The following is a 26,685-nucleotide window of genomic DNA, read 5'->3' as shown; positions in this document are numbered from 1 at the left end:
AACTTTAAAAAGTCAATAATCTGGAGAGTTTTTGTAAGATGTTTCTTCCATCAACCAACGAAGAAACACATTGGTACTTTCCCATGATGAGTGAGTGCTTCAGGATCTCTTGCACTTACATGTGCAGCAGAGTACAGCAATGGAAGCATGCTGGGCTCATAACCCAGAGGTAGGCAGATTGAAACTATCCTCTGCTGTATGCTTTTTTTTTTAATTAAAGTAATCCAAAACTGGGATTGATATTTTGGCTCTTTTATTTTTACTTAAAGTACAATAACTTTTACCATTTTAATTTGTTTTAATAGTATATTGACAGTATTGTTTTCTTTCAAAAATACACTTAATTTTCTTTACCCTATTATTAAAATGGTAATTGACAAAAACAAACTACATTGTCACCAGAAGAGCAATACAAAATGTACAAGTGATATATTAAAATCATCTTTCCAGCTTGAATTTCAATGATGCATTGGGGCAACGATTTTGTGAGAAACATCTTCACCCTTAAATAAAGATTTTCTTAATTCCTTACCTGTGTGCTAATTAGATATCACCTTGTTTTCGCATTAAACAGACTTCCACATGAGAAAGCAGCAAGGATGCAGTGGCGTTAATGTTTCCTGGTGTCAACTTGTATTATTTCAGTAGACATTGAAATGAGGATGCATCTTGCTGCCTTTCCAATGAAGCAAGTTTAATTTAGTAATAGGTGAAAAACCATCCCTACAAAGGTGTTAATCAGAGACTTGGCTTTGTGGACACTTTTCAGAGAACAAATTTGTTAGCATAAAAATAAAGCCAGAAAATGAAGAGCTGTTTAATCACTCAATTGGATTTGTTTTGCCAGCATATTTTTTTTCTCTGCAACCCACTGCTAAATTGTGCTTCCTAGCTGTTTTTTATAAAATCACTGAATCAAATCTAACTCTGATTACATCAAAGAAGGCCAGGTACCCTACACAATAAGAGGGGGTTTGAAATTTTGACTTGTCTACTTAAATATCACCAAAATCTGATCACAAGGTCAATTACGTTCCTGGGTGGGATTGAACCACCAACCTTTTGGTTATTAGCCTTACACACTAACCAATTGCACCACAGAGACACATTGCAAGAAGTACATACTGACAAAGGCTAATAAGCATTCATCAAGAACGTTTCCTAGAAAAACTTTAAAAAGTCAATAATCTGGAGAGTTTTTGTAAGATGTTTCTTCCATCAACCAATGAAGAAACACATTGGTACTTTCCCATGATGAGTGAGTGCTTCAGGATCTCTTGCACTTACATGTGCAGCAGAGTACTGCAATGGAAGCATGCTGGGCCCATAACCCAGAGATAGGCAGATTGAAACTATCCTCTGCTATATGCATTTTTTTTTGTTAATTAAAGTAATCCAAAACTGGGATTGATATTTTGTCTCTTTTATTTTTACTTAAAGTACAATAACTTTTACCATTTTAATTTATTTTAATAGTATATTGACAGTATTGTTTTCTTTCAAAAATCCACTTCATTTTCTTTACCCTATTATTAAAATGGTAATTGACAAAAACAAACTACATTGTCACCAGAAGAGCAATACAAAATGTACAAGTGATATATTAAATTCATCTTTCCAGCATGAATTTCAATGATGCATTGGGTCAACAATTTTGTGAGAAACATCTTCACCCTTAAATAAAGATTTTCTTAATTCCTTACCTGTGTGCTAATTAGATATCACCTTGTTTTCACATTAAACAGACTTCCACATGAGAAAGCAGCAAGGATGCAGTGGCGTTAATGTTTCCTGGTGTCAACTTGTATTATTTCAGTAGACATTGAAATGAGGATGCATCTTGCTGCCTTTCCAATGAAGCAAGTTTAATTTAGTAATAGGTGAAAAACCATCCTTACAAAGGTGTTAATCAGAGACTTGGCTTTGTGGACACTTTTCAGAGAACAAATTTGTTAGCATAAAAATAAAGCCAGAAAATGAAGAGCTGTTTAATCACTCAATTGGATTTTTCTGCCAGCATATTTTTTTTCTCTGCAACCCACTGCTAAATTGTGCTTCCTAGCTGTTTTTATAAAATCACTGAATCAAATCTAACTCTGATTACATCAGAGAAGGCCAGGTACCCTACACAATAAGAGGGGGTTTGAAATTTTGACTTGTCTACTTAAATATCACCAAAATCTGACCACAAGGTCAATTACGTCCCTGGGTGGGATTGAACCACCAACCTTTTGGTTAATAGCCGAACACACTAACCGATTGCGCCACAGAGACACTTTGTGAAAAGTTCATACTGACAAAGGCTAATAAGCATACATCTAGAACGTTTCCTAGAAAAACATTAAAAAATCAATAATCTGGAGAGTTTTTGTAAAATGTTTCTTCCATCAACCAACAAATAAACACATTGGTACTTTCCCATGATGAGTGAGTGCTTCAGGATCTCTTGCACTTACATGTGCAGCAGAGTACTGCAATGGAAGCATGCTGGACCCATAACCCAGAGGTAGGCAGATTGAAACTATTCTTTGCTATATGCATTTTTTTTTGTTAATTTAAGTAATCAAAACTGGGATTGATATTTTTGCTCTTTTATTTTTACTTAAAGTACAATAACTTTTACCATTTTAATTTGTTTTAATAGTATATTGACAGTATAGTTTTCTTTCAAAAATCCACTTAATTTTCTTTACCCTATTATTAAAATGGTAATTGACAAAAAAAACTACATTGTCACCAGAAGAGCAATACAAAATGTACAAGTGATATATTAAAATCATCTTTCCAGCTTGAATTTCAATGATGCATTGGGGCAACAATTTTGTGAGAAACATCTTCACCCTTAAATAAAGATTTTCGTAATTCCTTACCTGTGTGCTAATTAGATATCACCTTGTTTTCACATTAAACAGACTTCCACATGAGAAAGCAGCAAGGATGCAGTGGCGTTAATGTTTCCTGGTTTCAACCTGTATTATTTCAGTAGACATTGAAATGAGGATGCATCTTGCTGCCTTTCCAATGAAGCAAGTTTAATTTAGTAATAGGTGAAAAACCATCCCTACAAAGGTGTTAATCAGAGACTTGGCTTTGTGGACATTTTTCAGAGAACAAATTTGTTAGCATAAAAATAAAGCCAGAAAATGAAGAGCTGTTTAATCACGCAATTTGATTTTTTTGCCAGCATATTTCTTTTTCTCTGCAACCCACTGCTAAATTGTGCTTCCTAGATGTTTTTATAAAATCACTGAATCAAATCTAACTCTGATTACATCTGAGAAGGCCAGGTACCCTACACAATAACAGGGGGTATGAAATTTGACTTGTCTACTTAAAGATCACCAAAATCTGATAACAAGGTCAATTACGTCCCTGGGTGGGATTGAACCACCAACCTTTTGGTTAATAGCCGTACACACTAACTGATTGCGCCACAGATACACTTTGCAAAAGTACATACTGACAAATGCTAATAAGCATTCATCTAAAACGTTTCCTAGAAAAACTTAAAAAAGTCAATAATCTGGAGAGTTTTTGTAAGATGTTTCTTCTATCAACCAACGAAGAAACACATTGGTACTTTCCCATGATGAGTGAGTGCTTCAGGATCTCTTGCACTTACATGTGCAGCAGAGTACAGCAATGGAAGCATGCTGGGCCCATAACCCAGAGGTAGGCAGATTGAAACTATCCTCTGCTATATGCATTTTTTTTTGTTAATTAAAGTAATCCAAAACTGGGATTGATATTTTGGCTCTTTTATTTTTACTTAAAGTACAATAACTTTTACCATTTTAATTTTTTTTAATAGTATATTGACAGTATTGTTTTCTTTCAAAAATCCACTTCATTTTCTTTACCCTATTATTAAAATGGTAATTGACAAAAACAAACTACATTGTCACCAGAAGAGCAATACAAAATGTACAAGTGATATATTAAATTCATCTTTCCAGCATGAATTTCAATGATGCATTGGGTCAACAATTTTGTGAGAAACATCTTCACCCTTAAATAAAGATTTTCTTAATTCCTTACCCGTGTGCTAATTAGATATCACCTTGTTTTCACATTAAACAGACTTCCACATGAGAAAGCAGCAAGGATGCAGTGGCGTTAATGTTTCCTGGTGTCAACTTGTATTATTTCAGTAGACATTGAAATGAGGATGCATCTTGCTGCCTTTCCAATGAAGCAAGTTTAATTTAGTAATAGGTGAAAAACCATCCTTACAAAGGTGTTAATCAGAGACTTGGCTTTGTGCACACTTTTCAGAGAACAAATTTGTTAGCATAAAAATAAAGCCAGAAAATGAAGAGCTGTTTAATCACTCAATTGGATTTTTCTGCCAGCATATTTTTTTTCTCTGCAACCCACTGCTAAATTGTGCTTCCTAGCTGTTTTTTATAAAATCACTGAATCAAATCTAACTCTGATTACATCAGAGAAGGCCAGGTACCCTACACAATAAGAGGGGGTTTGAAATTTGACTTGTCTACTTAAATATCACCAAAATCTGACCACAAGGTCAATTACGTCCCTGGGTGGGATTGAACCACCAACCTTTTGGTTAATAGCCGAACACACTAACCGATTGCGCCACAGAGACACTTTGCGAAAAGTACATACTGACAAAGGCTAATAAGCATACATCTAGAACGTTTCCTAGAAAAACATTAAAAAATCAATAATCTGGAGAGTTTTTGTAAGATGTTTCTTCCATCAACCAACAAATAAACACATTGGTACTTTCCCATGATGAGTGAGTGCTTCAGGATCTCTTGCACTTACATGTGCAGCAGAGTACTGCAATGGAAGCATGCTGGACCCATAACCCAGAGGTAGGCAGATTGAAACTATTCTTTGCTATATGCATTTTTTTTTGTTAATTTAAGAAATCAAAACTGGGATTGATATTTTTGCTCTTTTATTTTTACTTAAAGTACAATAACTTTTACCATTTTAATTTGTTTTAATAGTATATTGACAGTATTGTTTTCTTTCAAAAATCCACTTCATTTTCTTTACCCTATTATTAAAATGGTAATTGACAAAAAAAACTACATTGTCACCAGAAGAGCAATACAAAATGTACAAGTGATATATTAAAATCATCTTTCCAGCTTGAATTTCAATGATGCATTGGGGCAACAATTTTGTGAGAAACATCTTCACCCTTAAATAAAGATTTTCGTAATTCCTTACCTGTGTGCTAATTAGATATCACCTTGTTTTCACATTAAACAGACTTCCACATGAGAAAGCAGCAAGGATGCAGTGGCGTTAATGTTTCCTGGTTTCAACCTGTATTATTTCAGTAGACATTGAAATGAGGATGCATCTTGCTGCCTTTCCAATGAAGCAAGTTTAATTTAGTAATAGGTGAAAAACCATCCATACAAAGGTGTTAATCAGAGACTTGGCTTTGTGGACACTTTTCAGAGAACAAATTTGTTAGCATAAAAATAAAGCCAGAAAATGAAGAGCTGTTTAATCACGCAATTTGATTTTTTTGCCAGCATATTTCTTTTTCTCTGCAACCCACTGCTAAATTGTGCTTCCTAGCTGTTTTTATAAAATCAATGAATCAAATCTAACTCTGATTACATCAGAGAAGGCCAGGTACCCTACACCATAAGAGGGGGTTTGAAATTTTGACTTGTCTACTGAAAGATCACCAAAATCTGATAACAAGATCAATTACATCTCTGGGTGGGATTGAACCACCAACCTTTTAGTTAATAGCCGTACACACTAACTGATTGCGCCACAGAGACACTTTGCGAAAGTGCATACTGACAAAGGCTAATAAACATTCATCTAAAACGTTTCCTAGAAAAACTTTAAAAAGTCAATAATCTGGAGAGTTTTTGTAAGATGTTTCTTCCATCAACCAACGAAGAAACACATTGGTACTTTCCCATGATGAGTGAGTGCTTCAGGATCTCTTGCACTTACATGTGCAGCAGAGTACAGCAATGGAAGCATGCTGGGCTCATAACCCAGAGGTAGGCAGATTGAAACTATCCTCTGCTGTATGCTTTTTTTTTTAATTTAAGTAATCCAAAACTGGGATTGATATTTTGGCTCTTTTATTTTTACTTAAAGTACAATAACTTTTACCATTTTAATTTGTTTTAATAGTATATTGACAGTATTGTTTTCTTTCAAAAATCCACTTAATTTTCTTTACCCTATTATTAAAATGGTAATTGACAAAAACAAACTACATTGTCACCAGAAGAGCAATACAAAATGTACAAGTGATATATTAAAATCATCTTTCCAGCTTGAATTTCAATGATGCATTGGGGCAACGATTTTGTGAGAAACATCTTCACCCTTAAATAAAGATTTTCTTAATTCCTTACCTGTGTGCTAATTAGATATCACCTTGTTTTCGCATTAAACAGACTTCCACATGAGAAAGCAGTAAGGATGCAGTGGCGTTAATGTTTCCTGGTGTCAACCTGTATTATTTCAGTAGACATTGAAATGAGGATGCATCTTGCTGCCTTTCCAATGAAGCAAGTTTAATTTAGTAATAGGTGAAAAACCATCCCTACAAAGGTGTTAATCAGAGACTTGGCTTTGTGGACACTTTTCAGAGAACAAATTTGTTAGCATAAAAATAAACCAGAAAATGAAGAGCTGTTTAATCACTCAATTGGATTTTTTTGCCAGCATATTTTTTTCTCTGCAACCCACTGCTAAATTGTGCTTCCTAGCTGTTTTTTATAAAATCACTGAATCAAATCTAACTCTGATAACATCAGAGAAGGCCAGGTACCCTACACAATAAGAGGGGGTTTGAAATTTTGACTTGTCTACTTAAAGATCACCAAAATCTGAACACAAGGTCAATTACGTCCCTGGGTGGGATTGAACCACCAACCTTTTGGTTAATAGCTTTACACACTAACCAATTGCGCCACAGAGACACTTTGCAAAAGTACATACTGACAAAATCTAATAAGCATTCATCTAGAACGTTTCCTAGAAAAACTTTAAAAAGTCAATAATCTGGAGAGTTTTTGTAAGATGTTTCTTCCATCAACCAATGAAGAAACACATTGGTACTTTCCCATGATGAGTGAGTGCTTCAGGATCTTTTGCACTTACATGTGCAGCAGAGTACTGCAATGGAAGCATGCTGGGCCCATAACCCAGAGGTAGGCAGATTGAAACTATCCTTTGCTTAATGCATTTTTTTTGTTAATTAAAGTAATCCAAAACTGGGATTGATATTTTGGCTCTTTTATTTTTACTTAAAGTACAATAACTTTTACCATTTTAATTTGTTTTGATAGTATATTGACAGTATTGTTTTCTTTCAAAAATCCACTTAATTTTCTTTACCCTATTATTAAAATGGTAATTGACAAAAACAAACTACATTGTCACCAGAAGAGCAATACAAAATGTACAAGTGATATATTAAAATCATCTTTCCAGCTTGAATTTCAATGATGCATTAGGGCAACGATTTTGTGAGAAACATCTTCACCCTTAAATAAAGATTTTCTTAATTCCTTACCTGTGTGATAATTAGATATCACCTTGTTTTCGCATTAAACAGACTTCCACATGAGAAAGCAGCAAGGATGCAGTGGCGTTAATGTTTCCTGGTGTCAACTTGTATTATTTCAGTAGACATTGAAATGAGGATGCATCTTGCTGCCTTTCCAATGAAGCAAGTTTAATTTAGTAATAGGTGAAAAACCATCCTTACAAAGGTGTTAATCAGAGACTTGGCTTTGTGGACACTTTTCAGAGAACAAATTTGTTAGCATAAAAATAAAGCCAGAAAATGAAGAGCTGTTTAATCACTCAATTGGATTTTTCTGCCAGCATATTTTTTTTCTCTGCAAACCACTGCTAAATTGTGCTTCCTAGCTGTTTTTATAAAATCAATGAATCAAATCTAACTCTGATTACATCAGAGAAGGCCAGGTACCCTACACAATAAGATGGGGTTTGAAATTTTGACTTGTCTACTTAAATATCACCAAAATCTGATCACAAGGTCAATTACGTCCCTGGGTGGGATTGAACCACCAACCTTTTGGTTAATAGCCTTACACACTAACCAATTGCGCCACAGAGACACTTTGCAAAAGTACATACTGACAAAGGCTAATAAGCATTCATCTAGAACGTTTCCTAGAAAAACTTTAAAAAGTCAATAATCTGGAGAGTTTTTGTAAGATGTTTCTTCCATCAACCAATGAAGAAACACATTGGTACTTTCCCATGATGAGTGAGTGCTTCAGGATCTCTTGCACTTACATGTGCAGCAGAGTACTGCAATGGAAGCATGCTGGGCCCATAACCCAGAGGTAGGCAGATTGAAACTATCCTTTGCTATATGCATTTTTTTTGTTAATTAAAGTAATCCAAAACTGGGATTGATATTTTGGCTCTTTTATTTTTACTTAAAGTACAATAACTTTTACCATTTTAATTTGTTTTGATAGTATATTGACAGTATTGTTTTCTTTCAAAAATCCACTTAATTTTCTTTACCCTATTATTAAAATGGTAATTGACAAAAACAAACTACATTGTCACCAGAAGAGCAATACAAAATGTACAAGTGATATATTAAAATCATCTTTCCAGCTTGAATTTCAATGATGCATTGGGGCAACGATTTTGTGAGAAACATCTTCACCCTTAAATAAAGATTTTCTTAATTCCTTACCTGTGTGCTAATTAGATATCACCTTGTTTTCACATTAAACAGACTTCCACATGAGAAAGCAGCAAGGATGCAGTGGCGTTAATGTTTCCTGGTGTCAACCTGTATTATTTCAGTAGACATTGAAATGAGGATGCATCTTGCTGCCTTTCCAATGAAGCAAGTTTAATTTAGTAATAGGTGAAAAACCATCCCTACAAAGGTGTTAATCAGAGACTTGGCTTTGTGGACACTTTTCAGAGAACAAATTTGTTAGCATAAAAATAAAGCCAGAAAATGAAGAGCTGTTTAATCACTCAATTGTATTTTTTTGCCAGCATATTTTTTTTATCTGCAACCCACTGCTAAATTGTGCTTCCTAGCTGTTTTTTTATAAAATCACTGAATCAAATCTAACTCTGATTACATCAGAGAAGGCCAGGTACCCTACACAATAAGAGGGGGTTTGAAATTTTGACTTGTCTACTTAAATATCACCAAAATCTGATCACAAGGTCAATTACATTCCTGGGTGGGATTGAACCACCAACCTTTTGTTAATAGCCTTACACACTAACCAATTGCGCCACAGAGACACTTTGCAAAAGTACATACTGACAAAGGCTAATAAGCATTCATCTAGAACGTTTCCTAGAAAAACTTTAAAAAGTCAATAATCTGGAGAGTTTTTGTAAGATGTTTCTTCCATCAACCAACGAAGAAACACATTGGTACTTTCCCATGATGAGTGAGTGCTTCAGGATCTTTTGCACTTACATGTGCAGCAGAGTACTGTAATGGAAGCATGCTGGGCTCATAACCCAGAGGTAGGCAGATTGAAATTATCCTTTGCTATATGCATTTTTTTTTGTTAATTAAAGTAATCCAAAACTGGGATTGATATTTTTGCTCTTTTATTTTTACTTAAAGTACAATAACTTTTACCATTTTAATTTGTTTTAATAGTATATTGACAGTATTGTTTTCTTTCAAAAATCCACTTAATTTTCTTTACCCTATTATTAAAATGGTAATTGACAAAAACAAACTACATTGTCACCAGAAGAGCAATACAAAATGTACAAGTGATATATTAAAATCATCTTTCCAGCTTGAATTTCAATGATGCATTGGGGCAACGATTTTGTGAGAAACATCTTCACCCTTAAATAAAGATTTTCTTAATTCCTTACCTGTGTGCTAATTAGATATCACCTTGTTTTCACATTAAACAGACTTCCACATGAGAAAGCAGCAAGGATGCAGTGGCGTTAATGTTTCCTGGTGTCAACCTGTATTATTTCAGTAGACATTGAAATGAGGATGCATCTTGCTGCCTTTCCAATGAAGCAAGTTTAATTTAGTAATAGGTGAAAAACCATCCTTACAAAGGTGTTAATCAGAGACTTGGCTTTGTGGACACTTTTCAGAGAACAAATTTGTTAGCATAAAAATAAAGCCAGAAAATGAAGATCTGTTTAATCACTCAATTGGATTTTTCTGCCAGCATATTTTTTTTCTCTGCAAACCACTGCTAAATTGTGCTTCCTAGCTGTTTTTATAAAATCAATGAATCAAATCTAACTCTGATTACATCAGAGAAGGCCAGGTACCCTACACAATAAGATGGGGTTTGAAATTTTGACTTGTCTACTTAAATATCACCAAAATCTGATCACAAGGTCAATTACGTCCCTGGGTGGGATTGAACCACCAACCTTTTGGTTAATAGCCTTACACACTAACCAATTGCGCCACAGAGACACTTTGCAAAAGTACATACTGACAAAGGCTAATAAGCATTCATCTAGAACGTTTCCTAGAAAAACTTTAAAAAGTCAATAATCTGGAGAGTTTTTGTAAGATGTTTCTTCCATCAACCAATGAAGAAACACATTGGTACTTTCCCATGATGAGTGAGTGCTTCAGGATCTCTTGCACTTACATGTGCAGCAGAGTACTGCAATAGAAGCATGCTGGGCCCATAACCCAGAGGTAGGCAGATTGAAACTATCCTTTGCTATATGCATTTTTTTTGTTAATTAAAGTAATCCAAAACTGGGATTGATATTTTGGCTCTTTTATTTTTACTTAAAGTACAATAACTTTTACCATTTTAATTTGTTTTGATAGTATATTGACAGTATTGTTTTCTTTCAAAAATCCACTTAATTTTCTTTACCCTATTATTAAAATGGTAATTGACAAAAACAAACTACATTGTCACCAGAAGAGCAATACAAAATGTACAAGTGATATATTAAAATCATCTTTCCAGCTTGAATTTCAATGATGCATTTGGGCAACGATTTTGTGAGAAACATCTTCACCCTTAAATAAAGATTTTCTTAATTCCTTACCTGTGTGCTAATTAGATATCACCTTGTTTTCACATTAAACAGACTTCCACATGAGAAAGCAGCAAGGATGCAGTGGCGTTAATGTTTCCTGGTGTCAACCTGTATTATATCAGTAGACATTGAAATGAGGATGCATCTTGCTGCCTTTCCAATGAAGCAAGTTTAATTTAGTAATAGGTGAAAAACCATCCCTACAAAGGTGTTAATCAGAGACTTGGCTTTGTGGACACTTTTCAGAGAACAAATTTGTTAGCATAAAAATAAAGCCAGAAAATGAAGAGCTGTTTAATCACTCAATTGTATTTTTTTGCCAGCATATTTTTTTTATCTGCAACCCACTGCTAAATTGTGCTTCCTAGCTGTTTTTTATAAAATCACTGAATCAAATCTAACTCTGATTACATCAGAGAAGGCCAGGTACCCTACACAATAAGAGGGGGTTTGAAATTTTGACTTGTCTACTTAAATATCACCAAAATCTGATCACAAGGTCAATTACATTCCTGGGTGGGATTGAACCACCAACCTTTTGTTAATAGCCTTACACACTAACCAATTGCGCCACAGAGACACTTTGCAAAAGTACATACTGACAAAGGCTAATAAGCATTCATCTAGAACGTTTCCTAGAAAAACTTTAAAAAGTCAATAATCTGGAGAGTTTTTTAAGATGTTTCTTCCATCAACCAACGAAGAAACACATTGGTACTTTCCCATGATGAGTGAGTGCTTCAGGATCTCTTGCACTTACATGTGCAGCAGAGTACTGCAATGGAAGCATGCTGGGCTCATAACCCAGAGGTAGGCAGATTGAAATTATCCTTTGCTATATGCATTTTTTTTTGTTAATTAAAGTAATCCAAAACTGGGATTGATATTTTTGCTCTTTTATTTTTACTTAAAGTACAATAACTTTTACCATTTTAATTTGTTTTAATAGTATATTGACAGTATTGTTTTCTTTCAAAAATCCACTTAATTTTCTTTACCCTATTATTAAAATGGTAATTGACAAAAACAAACTACATTGTCACCAGAAGAGCAATACAAAATGTACAAGTGATATATTAAAATCATCTTTCCAGCTTGAATTTCAATGATGCATTGGGGCAACGATTTTGTGAGAAACATCTTCACCCTTAAATAAAGATTTTCTTAATTCCTTACCTGTGTGCTAATTAGATATCACCTTGTTTTCACATTAAACAGACTTCCACATGAGAAAGCAGCAAGGATGCAGTGGCGTTAATGTTTCCTGGTGTCAACCTGTATTATTTCAGTAGACATTGAAATGAGGATGCATCTTGCTGCCTTTCCAATGAAGCAAGTTTAATTTAGTAATAGGTGAAAAACCATCCCTACAAAGGTGTTAATCAGAGACTTGGCTTTGTGGACACTTTTCAGAGAACAAATTTGTTAGCATAAAAATTAACCAGAAAATGAAGAGCTGTTTAATCACTCAATTGGATTTTTTTGCCAGCATATTTTTTTTCTCTGCAACCCACTGCTAAATTGTGCTTCCTAGCTGTTTTTTATAAAACCACTGAATCAAATCTAACTCTGATAACATCAGAGAAGGCCAGGTACCCTACACAATAAGATGGGGTTTGAAATTTTGACTTGTCTACTTAAATATCACCAAAATCTGATCACAAGGTCAATTACGTCCCTGGGTGGGATTGAACCACCAACCTTTTTGTTAATAGCCTTACACACTAACCAATTGCGCCACAGAGACACTTTGCAAAAGTCCATACTGACAAAGGCTAATAAGCATTCATCTAGAACGTTTCCTAGAAAAACTTTAAAAAGTCAATAATCTGGAGAGTTTTTGTAAGATGTTTCTTCCATCAACCAATGAAGAAACACATTGGTACTTTCCCATGATGAGTGAGTGCTTCAGGATCTCTTGCACTTACATGTGCAGCAGAGTACTGCAATGGAAGCATGCTGGGCCCATAACCCAGAGGTAGGCAGATTGAAACTATCCTTTGCTATATGCATTTTTTTTTGTTAATTAAAGTAATCCAAAACTGGGATTGATATTTTTGCTCTTTTATTTTTACTTAAAGTACAATAACTTTTACCATTTTAATTTGTTTTAATAGTATATTGACAGTATTGTTTTCTTTCAAAAATCCACTTAATTTTCTTTACCCTATTATTAAAATGGTAATTGACAAAAACAAACTACATTGTCACCAGAAGAGCAATACAAAATGTACAAGTGATATATTAAAATCATCTTTCCAGCTTGAATTTCAATGATGCATTGGGGCAACGATTTTGTGAGAAACATCTTCACCCTTAAATAAAGATTTTCTTAATTCCTTACCTGTGTGCTAATTAGATATCACATTGTTTTCACATTAAACAGACTTCCACATGAGAAAGCAGCAAGGATGCAGTGGCGTTAATGTTTCCTGGTGTCAACCTGTATTATTTCAGTAGACATTGAAATGAGGATGCATCTTGCTGCCTTTCCAATGAAGCAAGTTTAATTTAGTAATAGGTGAAAAACCATCCCTACAAAGGTGTTAATCAGAGACATGGCTTTGTGGACACTTTTCAGAGAACAAATTTGTTAGCATAAAAATAAAGCCAGAAAATGAAGAGCTGTTTAATCACTCAATTGGATTTTTCTGCCAGCATATTTTTTTTATCTGCAACCCACTGCTAAATTGTGCTTCCTAGCTGTTTTTTATAAAATCACTGAATCAAATCTAACTCTGATTACATCAGAGAAGGCCAGGTACCCTACACAATAAGAGGGGGTTTGAAATTTTGACTTGTCTACTTAAATATCACCAAAATCTGATCACAAGGTCAATTACATTCCTGGGTGAGATTGAACCACCAACCTTTTGATTAATAGCCTTACACACTAACTAATTGCGCCACAGAGACACTTTGCAAAAGTACATACTGACAAAGGCTAATAAGCATTCATCTAGAACGTTTCCTAGAAAAACTTTAAAAAGTCAATAATCTGGAGAGTTTTTGTAAGATGTTTCTTCCATCAACCAACGAAGAAACACATTGGTACTTTCCCATGATGAGTGAGTGCTTCAGGATCTCTTGCACTTACATGTGCAGCAGAGTACTGCAATGGAAGCATGCTGGGCCCATAACCCAGAGGTAGGCAGATTGAAACTATCCTTTGCTATATGCATTTTTTTTTGTTAATTAAAGTAATCCAAAACTGGGATTGATATTTTTGCTCTTTTATTTTTACTTAAAGTACAATAACTTTTACCATTTTAATTTGTTTTAATAGTATATTGACAGTATTGTTTTCTTTCAAAAATCCACTTAATTTTCTTTACCCTATTATTAAAATGGTAATTGACAAAAACAAACTACATTGTCACCAGAAGAGCAATACAAAATGTACAAGTGATATATTAAAATCATCTTTCCAGGTTGAATTTCAATGATGCATTGGGGCAACGATTTTGTGAGAAACATCTTCACCCTTAAATAAAGATTTTCTTAATTGCTTACCTGTGTGCTAATTAGATATCACCTTGTTTTCACATTAAACAGACTTCCACATGAGAAAGCAGCAAGGATGCAGTGCCGTTAATGTTTCCTGGTGTCAACCTGTATTATTTCAGTAGACATTGAAATGAGGATGCATCTTGCTGCCTTTCCAATGAAGCAAGTTTAATTTAGTAATAGGTGAAAAACCATCCTTACAAAGGTGTTAATCAGAGACTTGGCTTTGTGGACACTTTTCAGAGAACAAATTTGTTAGCATAAAAATAAAGCCAGAAAATGAAGAGCTGTTTATTCACTCAATTGGATTTTTCTGCCAGCATATTTTTTTTTTCTCTGCAACCTACTGCTAAATTGTGCTTCCTAGCTGTTTTTATAAAATCACTGAATCAAATCTAACTCTGATTACATCAGGGAAGGCAAGGTACCCACACCATAACAGGGGGTTTGAAATTTTGACTTGTCTACTTTAAGATCACCAAAATCTGATCACAAGGTAAATTACGTCCCTGGGTGGGATTGAACCACCAACCTTTTAGATAATAACCGAACACGCTAACTGATTGCGCCACAGAGACACTTTGCAAACTTACATTCTGACAAACGCTAATAAGCATTCATCTAGAACGTTTCCTAGAAAAACTTTAAAAAGTCAATAATCTGGAGAGTTTTTGTAAGATGTTTCTTCCATCAATCAACGAAGAACATTCATGCTGATTTCTTGCAGCAGCTGGGCACTGTAACAGCTCCAGAGCTGCTCTGTAAGGCAACTAAAAGGGTGTGGGCCCTGCAGCACTACCTGTAGTTCGCATTGTGCGTTGGAAGGCACAAAGTAAGCAGACGGGAGAAGTCAGGATAGTGCGCAAGGGCATAGAAGGGAGCGGCTCAAGAAAAGAGAAGTGGAAACTGACAGCAAACTAGGCTGGAGAGAGACCTGAGACAAAGAGATCTGAATTATACGAGAGCCGACCAGGGGAAACACAAATTATGCAGTCGAGTTTCCCACATTTGGGGAAATAGCTGGAGCAGCACACACAGAGTGCAATGGGTGAGCCTTGCCCTGGGAGAAGCACCTTCATGATCATAGTATCTCACCTGGCAGGTAAGTAGGAGTTGGGCAAGAGCTGAGGAGGGTCGCTGCTCGGGCACCCCCCTGTCAAGTGAAGGAGATCCAACTGAGGCAGCACAAGAGAACTCTCGAAAGAAGAACAAGGCTAGAGGAAGATCTGAGACACAGAAATCTGGCTTTTACCAGAGCTGACCAGAGGAAAGCACAAACACAGTCCCCCACTACCACAAATAATGCAGTCGAGTTTCCCACATTTGGGGAAATCACAGGGGTCAGCATACCCAGAATGCAATGAATGAACCTCACCCTGGGAGAACAATCTTCATGACCATGGTATCTCCTATGCAAAATAAGTATGATTTGGGATAGGGCTGGGGAGGGCCGCTGCTCAGGCACATCTCTGTCAAGTAAAGGAGATTCAACTGAGGCAGCACAAGGGAACTCTCATCTGGGGACAACAACTGCAGGGAGAACACATATTTTCAGATGAACATGGGAGGGCAGAAGGCTGCCTAATACTGAAGCACCCCCAAACAACAAACCAAATGCAACAACTAGTGCAAGCATTCCTGGGGGAAGGCCTGCAGCAGATGGATTTGCATATGGTGATGTCATCCAAGCAGTGGGTCAAAGTTGGCTTCAACCCTCGTCTGCATATGAAAAGAAAAAAGGGATGTGCAGGGCATGGCGGCCTTTTGCGGCGCTTGCATGACCCCTAATTCGCATTAAACACCTCCACCCTCCTTAGGTGTGGGGCTCATGTTGGCTATGCCCCAGCACCTGAAGCATTCAAGCTGATTTCTTGCAGCAGCTGGGCACTGTAACAGCTCCAGAGCTGCTCTGTAAGGCAAGTAAAAGGGTGTGGGCCCTGCAGCACTACCTGTAGTTCGCATTGTGCGTTGGAAGGCACAAAGTAAGCAGACGGGAGAAGTCAGGATAGTGCGCAAGGGCATAGAAGGGAGCGGCTCAAGAAAAGAGAAGTGGAAACAGACAGCAAACTAGGCTGGAGAGAGACCTGAGACAAAGAGATCTGAATTATACGAGAGCCGACCAGAGGAAACACAAATTATGCAGTCAAGTGTCCCACATTTGGGGAAATCGCAGGAGCAGCACACCCAGAGTGCAATGGGTGAGCCTTGCCCTGGGAGAAGCACCTTCCTGATCATAGTATCTCACCTGGCAGGTAAGTAGGAGTTGGGCTAGAGCTGGGGAGGGTCGCTGCTCGGGCACCCCCCTGTCAAGTGAAGGAGATCCAACTGAGGCAGCACAAGGGAACTCTCGAAAGAAGAACAAGGCTAGAGGAAGATCTGAGACAAAGAAATCTGACTTTTACCAGAGCTGACCAGAGGAAAGCACAAACACAGTCCCCCTCTACCACAAATAATGCAGTCGAGTTTCCCACATTTGGGGAAATCACAGGGGTCATCATACCCAGAATGCAATGAATGAACCTCACCCTGGGAGAACAATCTTCATGACCATGATATCTCCTATGCAAAATAAGTATGATTTGGGATAGGGCTGGGGAGGGCCGCTGCTCAGGCACATCTCTGTCAAGTAAAGGCGATTCAACTGAGGCAGCACAAGGGAACTCTCATCTGGGGACAACAACTGCAGGGAGAACACATATTTTCAGATGAACATGGGAGGGCAGAAGGCTGCCTAATACTGAAGCACCCCCAAACAACAAACCAAATGCAACAACTAGTGCAAGCATTCCTGGGGGAAGGCCTGCAGCAGATGGATTTGCATATGGTGATGTCATCCAAGCAGTGGGTCAAAGTTGGCTTCAACCCTCGTCTGCATATGAAAAGAAAAAAGGGATGTGCAGGGCATGGCGGCCTTTTGCGGCGCTTGCATGACCCCTAATTCGCATTAAACACCTCCACCCTCCTTAGGTGTGGGGCTCATGTTGGCTATGCCCCAGCACCTGAAGCATTCAAGCTGATTTCTTGCAGCAGCTGGGCACTGTAACAGCTCCAGAGCTGCTCTGTAAGGCAACTAAAAGGGTGTGGGCCCTGCAGCACTACCTGTAGTTCGCATTGTGCGTTGGAAGGCACAAAGTAAGCAGACAGGAGAAGTCAGGATAGTGCGCAAGGGCATAGAAGGGAGCGGCTCAAGAAAAGAGAAGTGGAAACAGACAGCAAACTAGGCTGGAGAGAGACCTGAGACAAAGAGATCTGAATTATACGAGAGCCGACCAGAGGAAACACAAATTATGCAGTCAAGTGTCCCACATTTGGGGAAATCGCAGGAGCAGCACACCCAGAGTGCAATGGGTGAGCCTTGCCCTGGGAGAAGCACCTTCCTGATCATAGTATCTCACCTGGCAGGTAAGTAGGAGTTGGGCTAGAGCTGGGGAGGGTCGCTGCTCGGGCACCCCCCTGTCAAGTGAAGGAGATCCAACTGAGGCAGCACAAGGGAACTCTCGAAAGAAGAACAAGGCTAGAGGAAGATCTGAGACAAAGAAATCTGACTTTTACCAGAGTTGACCAGAAGAAAGCACAAACACAGTCCCCCACTACCACAAATAATGCAGTCGAGTTTCCCACATTTGGGGAAATCACAGGGGTCAGCATACCCAGAATGCAATGAATGAACCTCACCCTGGGAGAACAATCTTCATGACCATGGTATCTCCTATGCAAAATAAGTATGATTTGGGATAGGGCTGGGGAGGGCCGCTGCTCAGGCACATCTCTGTCAAGTAAAGGAGATTCAACTGAGGCAGCACAAGGGAACTCTCATCTGGGGACAACAACTGCAGGGAGAACACATATTTTCAGATGAACATGGGAGGGCAGAAGGCTGCCTAATACTGAAGCACCCCCAAACAACAAACCAAATGCAACAACTAGTGTAAGCATTCCTGGGGGAAGGCCTGCAGCAGATGGATTTGCATATGGTGATGTCATCCAAGCAATGGGTCAAAGTTGGCTTCAACCCTCGTCTGCATATGAAAAGAAAAAAGGGATGTGCAGGGCATGGCGTCCTTTTGTGGCGCTTGGATGACCCTTAATTCGCATTAAACATCTCCACCCTCCTTCGGTGTGGGGCTCATGTAGGCTATGCCCCAGCCCCTGAAGCATTCAAGATGATTTCTTGCAGCAGCTGGGCACTGTAACAGCTCCAGAGCTGTTCTTTAAAGCATGTAAAAGGGTGTGGGCCCTGCAGCACTACCTGTAGTATGCATTGTGCGTTGGAAGGCACAAAGTAAGCAGACGGGAGAGGTCAGGATAGTGCGCAAGGGCATAGAAGGGAGCGGCTCAAGAAAAGAGAAGTGGAAACAGACAGCAAACTAGGCTGGAGAAAGACCTGAGACAAAGAGATCTGAATTATACGAGAGCCGACCAGAGGAAACACAAATTATGCAGTCAAGTTTCCCACATTTGGGGAAATCGCAGGAGCAGCACACCCAGAGTGCAATGGGTGAGCCTTGCCCTGGGAGAAGCACCTTCCTGATCATAGTATCTCACCTGGCAGGTAAGTAGGAGTTGGGCTAGAGCTGGGGAGGGTCGCTGCTCGGGCACCCCCCTGTCAAGTGAAGGAGATCCAACTGAGGCAGCACAAGGGAACTCTCGAAAGAAGAACAAGGCTAGAGGAAGATCTGAGACAAAGAAATCTGACTTTTACCAGAGCTGACCAGAGGAAAGCACAAACACAGTCCCCCTCTACCACAAATAATGCAGTCGAGTTTCCCACATTTGGGGAAATCACAGGGGTCATCATACCCAGAATGCAATGAATGAACCTCACCCTGGGAGAACAATCTTCATGACCATGATATCTCCTATGCAAAATAAGTATGATTTGGGATAGGGCTGGGGAGGGCCGCTGCTCAGGCACATCTCTGTCAAGTAAAGGCGATTCAACTGAGGCAGCACAAGGGAACTCTCATCTGGGGACAACAACTGCAGGGAGAACACATATTCTCAGATGAACATGGGAGGGCAGAAGGCTGCCTAATACTGAAGCACCCCCAAACAACAAACCAAATGCAACAACTAGTGCAAGCATTCCTGGGGGAAGGCCTGCAGCAGATGGATTTGCATATGGTGATGTCATCCAAGCAGTGGGTCAAAGTTGGCTTCAACCCTCGTCTGCATATGAAAAGAAAAAAGGGATGTGCAGGGCATGGCGGCCTTTTGCGGCGCTTGCATGACCCCTAATTCGCATTAAACACCTCCACCCTCCTTAGGTGTGGGGCTCATGTTGGCTATGCCCCAGCACCTGAAGCATTCAAGCTGATTTCTTGCAGCAGCTGGGCACTGTAACAGCTCCAGAGCTGCTCTGTAAGGCAACTAAAAGGGTGTGGGCCCTGCAGCACTACCTGTAGTTCGCATTGTGCGTTGGAAGGCACAAAGTAAGCAGACAGGAGAAGTCAGGATAGTGCGCAAGGGCATAGAAGGGAGCGGCTCAAGAAAAGAGAAGTGGAAACAGACAGCAAACTAGGCTGGAGAGAGACCTGAGACAAAGAGATCTGAATTATACGAGAGCCGACCAGAGGAAACACAAATTATGCAGTCAAGTGTCCCACATTTGGGGAAATCGCAGGAGCAGCACACCCAGAGTGCAATGGGTGAGCCTTGCCCTGGGAGAAGCACCTTCCTGATCATAGTATCTCACCTGGCAGATAAGTAGGAGTTGGGCTAGAGCTGGGGAGGGTCGCTGCTCGGGCACCCCCCTGTCAAGTGAAGGAGATCCAACTGAGGCAGCACAAGGGAACTCTCGAAAGAAGAACAAGGCTAGAGGAAGATCTGAGACAAATAAATCTGACTTTTACCAGAGTTGACCAGAAGAAAGCACAAACACAGTCCCCCACTACCACAAATAATGCAGTCGAGTTTCCCACATTTGGGGAAATCACAGGGGTCAGCATACCCAGAATGCAATGAATGAACCTCACCCTGGGAGAACAATCTTCATGACCATGGTATCTCCTATGCAAAATAAGTATGATTTGGGATAGGGCTGGGGAGGGCCGCTGCTCAGGCACATCTCTGTCAAGTAAAGGAGATTCAACTGAGGCAGCACAAGGGAACTCTCATCTGGGGACAACAACTGCAGGGAGAACACATATTTTCAGATGAACATGGGAGGGCAGAAGGCTGCCTAATACTGAAGCACCCCCAAACAACAAACCAAATGCAACAACTAGTGTAAGCATTCCTGGGGGAAGGCCTGCAGCAGATGGATTTGCATATGGTGATGTCATCCAAGCAATGGGTCAAAGTTGGCTTCAACCCTCGTCTGCATATGAAAAGAAAAAAGGGATGTGCAGGGCATGGCGTCCTTTTGTGGCGCTTGGATGACCCTTAATTCGCATTAAACATCTCCACCCTCCTTCGGTGTGGGGCTCATGTTGGCTATGCCCCAGCCCCTGAAGCATTCAAGATGATTTCTTGCAGCAGCTGGGCACTGTAACAGCTCCAGAGCTGTTCTTTAAAGCATGTAAAAGGGTGTGGGCCCTGCAGCACTACCTGTAGTATGCATTGTGCGTTGGAAGGCACAAAGTAAGCAGACGGGAGAGGTCAGGATAGTGCGCAAGGGCATAGAAGGGAGCGGCTCAAGAAAAGAGAAGTGGAAACAGACAGCAAACTAGGCTGGAGAAAGACCTGAGACAAAGAGATCTGAATTATACGAGAGCCGACCAGAGGAAACACAAATTATGCAGTCAAGTTTCCCACATTTGGGGAAATCGCAGTAGCAGCACACCCAGAGTGCAATGGGTGAGCCTTGCCCTGGGAGAAGCACCTTCCTGATCATAGTATCTCACCTGGCAGGTAAGTAGGAGTTGGGCTAGAGCTGGGGAGGGTCGCTGCTCGGGCACCCCCCTGTCAAGTGAAGGAGATCCAACTGAGGCAGCACAAGGGAACTCTCGAAAGAAGAACAAGGCTAGAGGAAGATCTGAGACAAAGAAATCTGACTTTTACCAGAGCTGAGCAGAGGAAAGCACAAACACAGTCCCCCACTACCACAAATAATGCAGTCGAGTTTCCCACATTTGGGGAAATCACAGGGGTCAGCATACCCAGAATGCAATGAATGAACCTCACCCTGGGAGAACAATCTTCATGACCATGGTATCTCCTATGCAAAATAAGTATGATTTGGGATAGGGCTGGGGAGGGCCGCTGCTCAGGCACATCTCTGTCAAGTAAAGGAGATTCAACTGAGGCAGCACAAGGGAACTCTCATCTGGGGACAACAACTGCAGGGAGAACACATATTTTCAGATGAACATGGGAGGGCAGAAGGCTGCCTAATACCGAAGCACCCCCAAACAACAAACCAAATGCAACAACTAGTGCAAGCATTCCTGGGGGAAGGCCTGCAGCAGATTGATTTGCATATGGTAATGCCATCCAAGCAGTGGGTCAAAGTTGGCTTCAACCCTCGTCTGCATATGAAAAGAGAAAAGGGGCGTGCAGGGCATGGCGGCCTTTTGCGGCGCTTGGGTGACCCTTAGTTCGCATTAAACACCTCCACCCTCCTTCGGTGTGGGGCTCATGTTGGCAATGCCCCAGCCCCTGAAGCATTCAAGCTGATTTCTTGCAGCAGCTGGGTACTGTAACAGCTCCAGAGCTGCTCTGTGAGGCAAGTAAAAGGGTGTGGGCCCTGCAGCACTACCTGTAGTTTGCATTGTGTGTTGGAAGGCACAAAGTAAGCAGACGGGAGAAGTCAGGATAGTGCGCAAGAGCATAGAAGGGAGCGGCTCAAGAAAAGAGAAGTGGAAACAGACAGCAAACTAGGCTGGAGAGAGACCTGAGACAAAGAGATCTGAATTATACGAGAGACGACCAGGGGAAACACAAATTATGCAGTCAAGTTTCCCACATTTGGGGAAATCACAGGGGCAGCACACCCAGAGTGCAATGGGTGAGCCTTGCCCTGGGAGAAGCACCTACATGATCATAGTATCTCACCTGGCAGGTAAGTAGGAGTTGGGCTAGAGCTGGGGAGGGTCGCTGCTCGGGTACCCCCCTGTCAAGTGAAGGAGATCCAACTGAGGCAGCACAAGGGAACTCTCGAAAGAGGAACAAGGCTAGAGGAAGATCTGAGACAAAGAAATCTGATTTTTACCAGAGTTGACCAGAAGAAAGCACAAACACAGTCCCCCACTACCACAAATAATGCAGTCGAGTTTCCCACATTTGGGGAAATCACAGGGGTCATCATACCCAGAATGCAATGAATGAACCTCACCCTGGGAGAACAATCTTCATGACCATGGTATCTCCTATGCAAAATAAGTATGATTTGGGATAGGGCTGGGGAGGGCCGCTGCTCAGGCACATCTCTGTCAAGTAAAGGAGATTCAACTGAGGCAGCACAAGGGAACTCTCATCTGGGGACAACAACTGCAGGGAGAACACATATTTTCAGATGAACATGGGAGGGCAGAAGGCTGCCTAATACTGAAGCACCCCCAAACAACAAACCAAATGCAACAACTAGTGCAAGCATTCCTGGGGGAAGGCCTGCAGCAGATGGATTTGCATATGGTGATGTCATCCAAGCAGTGGGTCAAAGTTGGCTTCAACCCTCGTCTGCATATGAAAAGAAAAAAGGGATGTGCAGGGCATGGCGGCCTTTTTCGGCGCTTGCATGACCCCTAATTCGCATTAAACACCTCCACCCTCCTTAGGTGTGGGGCTCATGTTGGCTATGCCCCAGCACCTGAAGCATTCAAGCTGATTTCTTGCAGCAGCTGGGCACTGTAACAGCTCCAGAGCTGCTCTGTAAGGCAACTAAAAAGGTGTGGGCCCTGCAGCACTACCTGTAGTTCGCATTGTGCGTTGGAAGGCACAAAGTAAGCAGACGGGAGAAGTCAGGATAGTGCGCAAGGGCATAGAAGGGAGCGGCTCAAGAAAAGAGAAGTGGAAACAGACAGCAAACTAGGCTGGAGAGAGACCTGAGACAAAGAGATCTGAATTATACGAGAGCCGACCAGAGGAAACACAAATTATGCAGTCAAGTGTCCCACATTTGGGGAAATCGCAGGAGCAGCACACCCAGAGTGCAATGGGTGAGCCTTGCCCTGGGAGAAGCACCTTCCTGATCATAGTATCTCACCTGGCAGGTAAGTAGGAGTTGGGCTAGAGCTGGGGAGGGTCGCTGCTCGGGCACCCCCCTGTCAAGTGAAGGAGATCCAACTGAGGCAGCACAAGGGAACTCTCGAAAGAAGAACAAGGCTAGAGGAAGATCTGAGACAAAGAAATCTGACTTTTACCAGAGTTGACCAGAAGAAAGCACAAACACAGTCCCCCACTACCACAAATAATGCAGTCGAGTTTCCCACATTTGGGGAAATCACAGGGGTCAGCATACCCAGAATGCAATGAATGAACCTCACCCTGGGAGAACAATCTTCATGACCATGGTATCTCCTATGCAAAATAAGTATGATTTGGGATAGGGCTGGGGAGGGCCGCTGCTCAGGCACAGCTCTGTCAAGTAAAGGAGATTCAACTGAGGAAGCACAAGGGAACTCTCATCTGGGGACAACAACTGCAGGGAGAACACATATTTTCAGATGAACATGGGAGGGCAGAAGGCTGCCTAATACTGAAGCACCCCCAAACAACAAACCAAATGCAACAACTAGTGTAAGCATTCCTGGGGGAAGGCCTGCAGCAGATGGATTTGCATATGGTGATGTCATCCAAGCAGTGGGTCAAAGTTGGCTTCAACCCTCGTCTGCATATGAAAACAAAAAAGGGATGTGCAGGGCATGGCGTCCTTTTGTGGCGCTTGGATGACCCTTAATTCGCATTAAACATCTCCACCCTCCTTCGGTGTGGGGCTCATGTTGGCTATGCCCCAGCCCCTGAAGCATTCAAGATGATTTCTTGCAGCAGCTGGGCACTGTAACAGCTCCAGAGCTGTTCTGTAAAGCATGTAAAAGGGTGTGGGCCCTGCAGCACTACCTGTAGTATGCATTGTGCGTTGGAAGGCACAAAGTAAGCAGACGGGAGAGGTCAGGATAGTGCGCAAGGGCATAGAAGGGAGCGGCTCAAGAAAAGAGAAGTGGAAACAGACAGCAAACTAGGCTGGAGAAAGACCTGAGACAAAGAGATCTGAATTATACGAGAGCCGACCAGAGGAAACACAAATTATGCAGTCAAGTTTCCCACATTTGGGGAAATCACAGGAGCAGCACACCCAGAGTGCAATGGGTGAGCCTTGCCCTGGGAGAAGCACCTTCCTGATCATAGTATCTCACCTGGCAGGTAAGTAGGAGTTGGGCTAGAGCTGGGGTGGGTCGCTGCTCGGGCACCCCCCTGTCAAGTGAAGGAGATCCAACTGAGGCAGCACAAGGGAACTCTCGAAAGAAGAACAAGGCTAGAGGAAGATCTGAGACAAAGAAATCTGACTTTTACCAGAGCTGAGCAGAGGAAAGCCCAAACACAGTCCCCCACTACCACAAATAATGCAGTCGAGTTTCCCACATTTGGGGAAATCACAGGGGTCAGCATACCCAGAATGCAATGAATGAACCTCACCCTGGGAGAACAATCTTCATGACCATGGTATCTCCTATGCAAAATAAGTATGATTTGGGATAGGGCTGGGGAGGGCCGCTGCTCAGGCACATCTCTGTCAAGTAAAGGAGATTCAACTGAGGCAGCACAAGGGAACTCTCATCTGGGGACAACAACTGCAGGGAGAACACATATTTTCAGATGAACATGGGAGGGCAGAAGGCTGCCTAATACTGAAGCACCCCCAAACAACAAACCAAATGCAACAACTAGTGTAAGCATTCCTGGGGGAAGGCCTGCAGCAGATGGATTTGCATATGGTGATGTCATCCAAGCAGTGGGTCAAAGTTGGCTTCAACCCTCGTCTGCATATGAAAAGAAAAAAGGGATGTGCAGGGCATGGCGTCCTTTTGTGGCGCTTGGATGACCCTTAATTCGCATTAAACATCTCCACCCTCCTTCGGTGTGGGGCTCATGTTGGCTATGCCCCAGCCCCTGAAGCATTCAAGATGATTTCTTGCAGCAGCTGGGCACTGTAACAGCTCCAGAGCTGTTCTGTAAAGCATGTAAAAGGGTGTGGGCCCTGCAGCACTACCTGTAGTATGCATTGTGCGTTGGAAGGCACAAAGTAAGCAGACGGGAGAGGTCAGGATAGTGCGCAAGGGCATAGAAGGGAGCGGCTCAAGAAAAGAGAAGTGGAAACAGACAGCAAACTAGGCTGGAGAGAGACCTGAGACAAAGAGATCTGAATTATACGAGAGCCGACCAGAGGAAACACAAATTATGCAGTCAAGTGTCCCACATTTGGGGAAATTGCAGGAGCAGCACACCCAGAGTGCAATGGGTGAGCCTTGCCCTGGGAGAAGCACCTTCATGATCATAGTATCTCACCTGGCAGGTAAGTAGGAGTTGGGCTAGAGCTGGGGAGGGTCGCTGCTCGGGAACCCCCCTGTCAAGTGAAGGAGATCCAACTGAGGCAGCACAAGGGAACTCTCGAAAGAGGAACAAGGCTAGAGGAAGATCTGAGACAAAGAAATCTGACTTTTAACAGAGCTGACCAGAGGAAAGCACAAACATAGTCCCCCTCTACCACAAATAATGCAGTCGAGTTTCCCACATTTGGGGAAATCACAGGGGTCAGCATACTCAGAATGCAATGAATGAACCTCACCCTGGGAGAACAATCTTCATGACCATGGTATCTCCTATGCAAAATAAGTATGATTTGGGATAGGGCTGGGGAGGGCCGCTGCTCAGGCACATCTCTGTCAAGTAAAGGAGATTCAACTGAGGCAGCACAAGGGAACTCTCATCTGGGGACAACAACTGCAGGGAGAACACATATTTTCAGATGAACATGGGAGGGCAGAAGGCTGCCTAATACTGAAGCACCCCCAAACAACAAACCAAATGCAACTACTAGTACAAGCATTCCTGGGGGAAGGCCTGCAGCAGATGGATTTGCATATGGTGATGTCATCCAAGCAGTGGGTCAAAGTTGGCTTCAACCCTCATCTGCATATGAAAAGAGAAAAGGGGCGTGCAGGGCATGGCGGCCTTTTGCGGCGCTTGGATGACCCCTAGTTCGCATTA

At 41.2% G+C, this 26,685-nt stretch overlaps 20 non-coding genes across 20 annotated transcripts; all 20 read right to left on the bottom strand.

Annotated features, from left to right (window-relative positions):
* Nucleotides 1-15,485: 15,485 nt before the first annotated feature.
* LOC135030500 (U1 spliceosomal RNA) lies at nucleotides 15,486-15,648 on the bottom strand. Its single transcript, XR_010226494.1, has one exon. It is a non-coding gene; the product is annotated as a U1 spliceosomal RNA (small nuclear RNA).
* A 152-nt stretch (nucleotides 15,649-15,800) lies between these two features.
* On the bottom strand, nucleotides 15,801-15,964 carry LOC135030515 (U1 spliceosomal RNA). The gene has a single exon (XR_010226507.1). It is a non-coding gene; the product is annotated as a U1 spliceosomal RNA (small nuclear RNA).
* A 671-nt stretch (nucleotides 15,965-16,635) lies between these two features.
* Nucleotides 16,636-16,798, bottom strand: LOC135030480 (U1 spliceosomal RNA). The gene has a single exon (XR_010226477.1). It is a non-coding gene; the product is annotated as a U1 spliceosomal RNA (small nuclear RNA).
* Nucleotides 16,799-16,950: 152 nt separating this feature from the next.
* On the bottom strand, nucleotides 16,951-17,114 carry LOC135030536 (U1 spliceosomal RNA). Its single transcript, XR_010226527.1, has one exon. It is a non-coding gene; the product is annotated as a U1 spliceosomal RNA (small nuclear RNA).
* Nucleotides 17,115-17,785: 671 nt separating this feature from the next.
* LOC135030479 (U1 spliceosomal RNA) lies at nucleotides 17,786-17,948 on the bottom strand. Its single transcript, XR_010226476.1, has one exon. It is a non-coding gene; the product is annotated as a U1 spliceosomal RNA (small nuclear RNA).
* Nucleotides 17,949-18,100: 152 nt separating this feature from the next.
* LOC135030522 (U1 spliceosomal RNA) lies at nucleotides 18,101-18,264 on the bottom strand. The gene has a single exon (XR_010226513.1). It is a non-coding gene; the product is annotated as a U1 spliceosomal RNA (small nuclear RNA).
* A 671-nt stretch (nucleotides 18,265-18,935) lies between these two features.
* On the bottom strand, nucleotides 18,936-19,098 carry LOC135030467 (U1 spliceosomal RNA). The gene has a single exon (XR_010226465.1). It is a non-coding gene; the product is annotated as a U1 spliceosomal RNA (small nuclear RNA).
* Nucleotides 19,099-19,250: 152 nt separating this feature from the next.
* LOC135030535 (U1 spliceosomal RNA) lies at nucleotides 19,251-19,414 on the bottom strand. The gene has a single exon (XR_010226526.1). It is a non-coding gene; the product is annotated as a U1 spliceosomal RNA (small nuclear RNA).
* Nucleotides 19,415-20,085: 671 nt separating this feature from the next.
* LOC135030486 (U1 spliceosomal RNA) lies at nucleotides 20,086-20,248 on the bottom strand. Its single transcript, XR_010226483.1, has one exon. It is a non-coding gene; the product is annotated as a U1 spliceosomal RNA (small nuclear RNA).
* Nucleotides 20,249-20,400: 152 nt separating this feature from the next.
* LOC135030520 (U1 spliceosomal RNA) lies at nucleotides 20,401-20,564 on the bottom strand. The gene has a single exon (XR_010226512.1). It is a non-coding gene; the product is annotated as a U1 spliceosomal RNA (small nuclear RNA).
* Nucleotides 20,565-21,235: 671 nt separating this feature from the next.
* On the bottom strand, nucleotides 21,236-21,398 carry LOC135030485 (U1 spliceosomal RNA). Its single transcript, XR_010226482.1, has one exon. It is a non-coding gene; the product is annotated as a U1 spliceosomal RNA (small nuclear RNA).
* A 152-nt stretch (nucleotides 21,399-21,550) lies between these two features.
* Nucleotides 21,551-21,714, bottom strand: LOC135030514 (U1 spliceosomal RNA). Its single transcript, XR_010226506.1, has one exon. It is a non-coding gene; the product is annotated as a U1 spliceosomal RNA (small nuclear RNA).
* Nucleotides 21,715-22,385: 671 nt separating this feature from the next.
* LOC135030496 (U1 spliceosomal RNA) lies at nucleotides 22,386-22,548 on the bottom strand. Its single transcript, XR_010226492.1, has one exon. It is a non-coding gene; the product is annotated as a U1 spliceosomal RNA (small nuclear RNA).
* A 152-nt stretch (nucleotides 22,549-22,700) lies between these two features.
* LOC135030541 (U1 spliceosomal RNA) lies at nucleotides 22,701-22,864 on the bottom strand. The gene has a single exon (XR_010226531.1). It is a non-coding gene; the product is annotated as a U1 spliceosomal RNA (small nuclear RNA).
* A 671-nt stretch (nucleotides 22,865-23,535) lies between these two features.
* Nucleotides 23,536-23,698, bottom strand: LOC135030478 (U1 spliceosomal RNA). Its single transcript, XR_010226475.1, has one exon. It is a non-coding gene; the product is annotated as a U1 spliceosomal RNA (small nuclear RNA).
* A 152-nt stretch (nucleotides 23,699-23,850) lies between these two features.
* Nucleotides 23,851-24,014, bottom strand: LOC135030519 (U1 spliceosomal RNA). The gene has a single exon (XR_010226511.1). It is a non-coding gene; the product is annotated as a U1 spliceosomal RNA (small nuclear RNA).
* Nucleotides 24,015-24,685: 671 nt separating this feature from the next.
* LOC135030482 (U1 spliceosomal RNA) lies at nucleotides 24,686-24,848 on the bottom strand. Its single transcript, XR_010226479.1, has one exon. It is a non-coding gene; the product is annotated as a U1 spliceosomal RNA (small nuclear RNA).
* A 152-nt stretch (nucleotides 24,849-25,000) lies between these two features.
* On the bottom strand, nucleotides 25,001-25,164 carry LOC135030525 (U1 spliceosomal RNA). The gene has a single exon (XR_010226516.1). It is a non-coding gene; the product is annotated as a U1 spliceosomal RNA (small nuclear RNA).
* Nucleotides 25,165-25,835: 671 nt separating this feature from the next.
* LOC135030471 (U1 spliceosomal RNA) lies at nucleotides 25,836-25,998 on the bottom strand. The gene has a single exon (XR_010226468.1). It is a non-coding gene; the product is annotated as a U1 spliceosomal RNA (small nuclear RNA).
* A 152-nt stretch (nucleotides 25,999-26,150) lies between these two features.
* LOC135030527 (U1 spliceosomal RNA) lies at nucleotides 26,151-26,314 on the bottom strand. Its single transcript, XR_010226518.1, has one exon. It is a non-coding gene; the product is annotated as a U1 spliceosomal RNA (small nuclear RNA).
* Nucleotides 26,315-26,685: the final 371 nt, after the last annotated feature.

The sequence above is a fragment of the Pseudophryne corroboree genome, unplaced genomic scaffold (assembly GCF_028390025.1).
Source record: "Pseudophryne corroboree isolate aPseCor3 unplaced genomic scaffold, aPseCor3.hap2 scaffold_499, whole genome shotgun sequence".
Classification (NCBI taxonomy): Eukaryota; Metazoa; Chordata; class Amphibia; order Anura; family Myobatrachidae; genus Pseudophryne; species Pseudophryne corroboree.
Note: the sequence above shows the minus strand (reverse complement) of the source record. Positions and strands in the feature narration are given on the sequence as shown.